Below are 6,000 nucleotides of genomic sequence, written 5' to 3'. Positions count from 1 at the left end.
GTCAGTGTATAAGTAACACTGACTCACCAGTGACGTCTCTAGGTGAGGTTCTTCATCTTTCATCCAGCACATAAAGTCAAAGTAATCACTGCACTCGTATATTTTCAAATTGCAAAAAGATTATTAAATTTGGATTCGTGAAAAGAGGTACTTGGTGAATTGACGTTTCGGCCAACCCGTGGCCTTGCTCACAAAATCACTGTAACAAGCAAAGGACAAGACAATATTACTAACAGACAAGTGTATACACATATACAAATATACATATTTACATTATATACATAAAAGAATACATGTCAAAAGAGTTTAGCGGCCATGGTCAGACATACTCCATCAAGAAAAAAGACTATCTACTGAATCCAGAAGATAACATGGCGGAGAGAAGTTCAAAGGACAAGATTACGTTGAATGGTGGAATTTAACTTGGAAAGAGGACATACCCCGTTATGACTCTGTTGTTTATACAGAAAGGACCCTGTGTGACCGGTGAGTCAGGTAAAGGAATAAAGTTGCATAACCTAAAAAGAGCAATAGAGCGTGAGGTTGCAGTTGAGACTGTATATACACATGCCCCCACATACACCCCCCCCATCTAGGAGACCTGGACCGTCCCCATAGGACTATATAGCCACAACCTTCCAGGGTAGAGTGTTGGGTAGAGGGTAATCCAGATCAACTAGGATAAAAATAAAATAAAACACCACATACATGCCGTCAGGCGAGTAAACTACCGTACCCTGTCTATGTGTCTTGTTATATGACTACATGCCTCTATTGCCACAGAAGTGAAAGCATGCCCTAGACATACTAACCAGACTGAAATCATAATGGACTCTTGCCAGTGTACTGTAGCCGCAGTTCCGGCTGGAAAGAGACCATCTCCGTGTGCGGTTCCACCATTACTCCAAAGCAACATGCCCGCTGCCTTGGGGTCATCCTTGATTCTGACCTTTCATTCACCCCCTACATCCGATCACTGGCTCGCTCTTCTTACCTGCATCTCAAAAACATTTCTAGAATTCGCCCTTTTCTTACTTTCGACTCTGCAAAAACTCTTACTGTTTCACTTATTCATTCTCGTCTGGACTATTGTAACTCTCTACTAATCGGCCTCCCTCTTACTAAACTTTCCCCGCTCCAATCTGTCCTGAATGCTGCAGCCAGGATCATATTCCTCACCAACCGTTACACCGATGCCTCTACCCTGTGCCAGTCATTACACTGGCTACCCATCCACTCCAGAATCCAGTACAAAACTACTACCCTCATCCACAAAGCACTCCATGGCTCAGCACCACCCTACATCTCCTCCCTGGTATCAGTCTACCACCCTACCCGTGCCCTCCGCTCCGCTAATGACCTCAGGTTAGCATCCTCAATAATCAGAACCTCCCACTCCCGTCTCCAAGACTTTACACGTGCTGCGCCGATTCTTTGGAATGCACTACATAGGTTAATACGATTAATCCCCAATCCCCACAGTTTTAAGCGTACCCTAAAAACTCATTTGTTCAGACTGGCCTACCACCTCAATGCATTAACGTAACAATCCCTGTGTGGCCTATTTATAATAATAAAAAAAAAAAAAAGGTTCCTCGCATCATGTTCTCATACACTTTATGCAGTATTAGCCCTCTGTGTCTGTACTGCTACATACTGGTTCATGCAGCTTTACATGAACACCTGAGCCTTACACTATAGCTGGTCCGAATAACTAAAGCAATTGTTACCATCCACCTCTCGTGTCTCCCCTTTTCCCCATAGTTTGTAAGCTTGCGAGCAGGGCCCTCACTCCTCCTGGTATCTGTTTTGAACTGTATTTCTGTTATGCTGTAATGTCTATTGTCTGTACAAGTCCCCTCTATAATTTGTAAAGCGCTGCGGAATATGTTGGCGCTATATAAATAAAAATTATTATTATTATATTATTATTGTAGCTGAAATACACGTTTACATATATGTGAGGATCAGGGAGGAAATATATAGGCTAGCCAGACTGTAGAAACATGCATAGTCATTGAAATACCTGCCCTGCGTGTAATGTCAGAGGTACAGCTCAGGCTGTGTTCTTCCTGCGCAATCTGGAGAGCCCAAGAGGGAATGAGAAAATATAGTGCTGTGGGCAAGAAAGTGATATATGGCTGAGACCTATAGGAGGAATGCTGAATAGTGCACACCCACTCCATGAGTCACTGAGGGTACCTGTATCGCATATGTATTCAGAGGCATAGATGTGCTCAGGGGTATAGTTGCGGAAAAGGACTCCCTGTGTATTGTGGTATGTTACAGGTGGAGCTGTGGGTGGCGTCCCTGTTAAAAAGAGGATGGTACAAGCTAAGCAACAACTATCAGGGGTGGTGGTACACTTATCTTAATGTTGTGCCGGCTCTTTTTAACAGGGACGCCACCCACAGCTCCACCTGTAACATACCACAATACACAGGGAGTCCTTTTCCGCAACTATACCCCGGAGCACATCTATGCCTCTGAATACATATGCGATACAGGTACCCTCAGTGACTCATGGAGTGGGTGTGCACTATTCAGCATTCCCCCTATAGGTCTCAGCCATATATCACTTTCTTGCCCACAGCACTATATTTTCTCATTCCCTCTGGGGCTCTCCAGATTGCGCAGGAAGAACACAGCCTTAGCTGTACCTCTGACATTACACGCAGGGCAGGTATTTCAATGACTATGTATGTTTCTACAGTCTGGCTAGCCTATATATTTCCTCCCTGATCCTCACATATATGTAAACGTGTATTTCAGCTACAAGTCTCTTTCCAGCCGGAACTGCGGCTACAGTACACTGGCAAGAGTCCTTTATGATTTCAGTCTGGTTAGTATGTCTAGGGCATGCTTTCACTTCTGTGGCAATAGAGGCATGTAGTCATATAACAAGACACATAGACGGGGTACGGTAGTTTACTCGCCTGACGGCATGTATGTGGTGTTTTATTTTATTTTTATCCTAGTTGATCTGGATTACCCTCTACCCAACACTCTACCCTGGAAGGTTGTGGCTATATAGTCCTATGGGGACGGTCCAGGTCTCCTAGATGGGGGGTGTGTATGTGGGGGCATGTGTATATACAGTCTCAACTACAACCTCACGCTCTATTGCTCTTTCTAGGTTATGCAACTTTATTCCTTTACCTGACTCACCGGTCATACAGGGTCCTTTCTGTATAAACAACAGAGTCATAACAGGGTATGTCCTCTTTCCAAGTTAAATTCCACCATTCAACGTAATCTTGTCCTTTGAACTTCTCTCCGCCATGTTATCTTCTGGATTCAGTAGATAGTCTTTTTTCTTGATGGAGTATGTCTGACCATGGCAGCTAAACTCTTTTGACATGTATTCTTTTATGTATATAATGTAAATATGTATATTTGTATATGTGTATACACTTGTCTGTTAGTAATATTGTCTTGTCCTTTGCTTGTTACAGCGATTTTGTGTGCAAGGCCATGGGTTGGCCGAAACGTCAATTCGCCAAGTACCTCTTTTCACGAATCCAAATTTAATAAACTTTTTGCAATTTGAAAATATACGAGTGCAGTGATTACTTTGACTTTATGACTTGTGGGATCTAGTATCCCGTTCACTGGCACCGTGAACTTTATCTGACTGAGTGCTAGCTTTCAATACTTTCTACAGTTTCATCCAGCACAGACCGCCATCATTTCTTCCAGCCAGGACTCGTCTCTGCAGGAAATAGCACAGTTATCTCGAGCTCCGCTTGCAGGACACATTACTTAATTTTTCACAACTTCTACATTACACCACATGAAGAAAAAAAAGGCGATATAGTGTCACTCTGCACAGTAACAGGACCGCCCCCCCATTTAAAACAGTATACTCAAAAAATAAAATAAATACATCACTGCAGTAATAATATCCCTTAATTAGCCCCTATGGTAATAATATTCCCCACCCTGGCCCCATGTGTCTCATTCCTGGCTCCAGCCATATGTTCTCCCATCCTGCACTCATGAGTATCCATTCTACACCATATGATCTCCCCATCCTGCCCCATCTGTCTCCATCGTATCCATCCTGCCCCATGATCCAATCCTGCCCCATGATCCAATCCTGCCCCATGTCTTTCATTCTGCCCCGTGTTTCCAATCATGCCCAGTGTCTAAATTCTGCCCATGCCTCCAGTCCTGCCCCCAGTGTGTCCAGCAATCTTCCCCAGTGTGTCCAGCATATTGCCCCCAGTGTGTCCAGCAATATGCCCCAGTGTCTGACTGCAGCATATTGCCCCCAGTGTCTCCAGCATTGCCCCCAGTGTCTCCAGCATTGCCCCAGTGTCTCCAGCAATCTGTCCCAGTGTGTCCTCCAGCATTGCGCCAGTGTGTCCAGCAATCTGCCCCAGTGTCTCCAGCATTGCCCCAGTGTCTCCAGCATTGCCCCAGTGTCTCCAGCAATCTGCCCCAGTGTGTCCTCCAGCATTGCCCCAGTGTGTCCAGCAATCTGCCCCAGTGTCTCCAGCATTGCCCCAGTGTCTCCAGCAATCATCTGCCCCAGTGTGTCCAGCAATCTGCCCCAGTGTCTCCAGCATTGCCCCAGTGTCTCCAGCAATCTGCCCCAGTGTGTCCAGCAATCTGCTCTAGTGTCTCCAGCATTGCCCCAGTGTCTCCAGCATTGCCCCAGTGTGTCCTCCAGCATTGCCCCCCCCCCCCCCCCCCCCCCCCCGTGTGTCCACCGTTAACTAATCAAAAAACAAAACAAAATAAAAAAAAACCAAACAGTCTCCTCACCTGACCGGCGCTCCAGCGGCGAGCTCCCTCCAGCAGCGCACACTTGCCGGCGACTGACAATGACGTCAGACGTCGGCGACGTCTGCGCTGCGGCCGACTTCAGCTGCCAGCCTCCAATTGGCTGGCGGCTGTTAACTATTGACGTGCAGGCGCGCGCCCGCACGTCAATAGGAAACCACCACAGGCAGCGCCAGAAGGGGCCCAGTGAGCAGATGAGACGGGGCTCGATGCGGGCCTCCTCTCTCTGCCCACCGGGTCCGGGGGCCCATAAATGCCAGCGGGCACAGTCACACTCAGGCGGATTAGCAGAGGGTCAATCTGTGCGGTAGCCCAGGGCCCCCCCACACCACTGGGCCCTGGGCTACCGCCCATATTGACCCTCTGATAATCCGCCCCTGGATACAAACGATCCAACTATGAAAGCCGGGAACCAAGGAATCATGTATTAGGGCTCCTTCTCACTTGCGAAAAATACGTCCGAGTCTCTCAGGTTAAAACCCTGCTCTGGCGCTGGCACTCTAGAGCGGAGCGTGCGGCTCCATGTATTCCTATGCGGCCGCACTCTCCGCTCTGCAGTGCCGGCGCCAGAGCAGGGTTTTAACCTGCGAGACTCTGCCGTATTTCTTGCAAGTGAAAAGGAGCTCTTATTCTCATAGTACGGGCCTCTACACAGTGTAATGTTACTCCATTCCCCCACACAATATTCTACCACCCAAAGCACTAGATAGTAAATCCTCACTTACCCCCATTCTTGATGCCTTAGGCTACGTTCACATTTGCGTTGTGCGCCGCTGCGTCGGGGATGCAACGAACAACGCAAATAAAAACGCACGCTAAAACGCTGCATTTTGCGACGCATGCATCCTTTTTTTGCCGAATTTTGGACGCAAAAAAAATGCATCTTGCGTCCTCTGCGCCCTGACGAGTGCGGCAAAAAAGACGCATGCATCGCAAAAAGCAGCACAACGCATGTCCATGCGCCCCCATGTTAAATATGGGGGCACATGGCGCATGCGTCGCCGCAGCGTTTCCCGACGCTGCGTCGGGAAACGCTAATGTGAACGTAGCCTTACAGAGCCTTTTCTTGGTTACTGCCCACAGTGAAATGTTCTACCAGTGCCAACATCCCCCACAGACACAGTATAATGTTTTCCCAGAACCTCCAGTCCTAATTTTATTTTTGTAACATTTTAACACCTGTTTTGTTTGGGTGTGTTTCATGTAACATAT

This window comes from Ranitomeya imitator, chromosome 2 (assembly GCF_032444005.1).
Source record: "Ranitomeya imitator isolate aRanImi1 chromosome 2, aRanImi1.pri, whole genome shotgun sequence".
Lineage (NCBI taxonomy): Eukaryota > Metazoa > Chordata > Amphibia > Anura > Dendrobatidae > Ranitomeya > Ranitomeya imitator.
Note: the sequence above shows the minus strand (reverse complement) of the source record.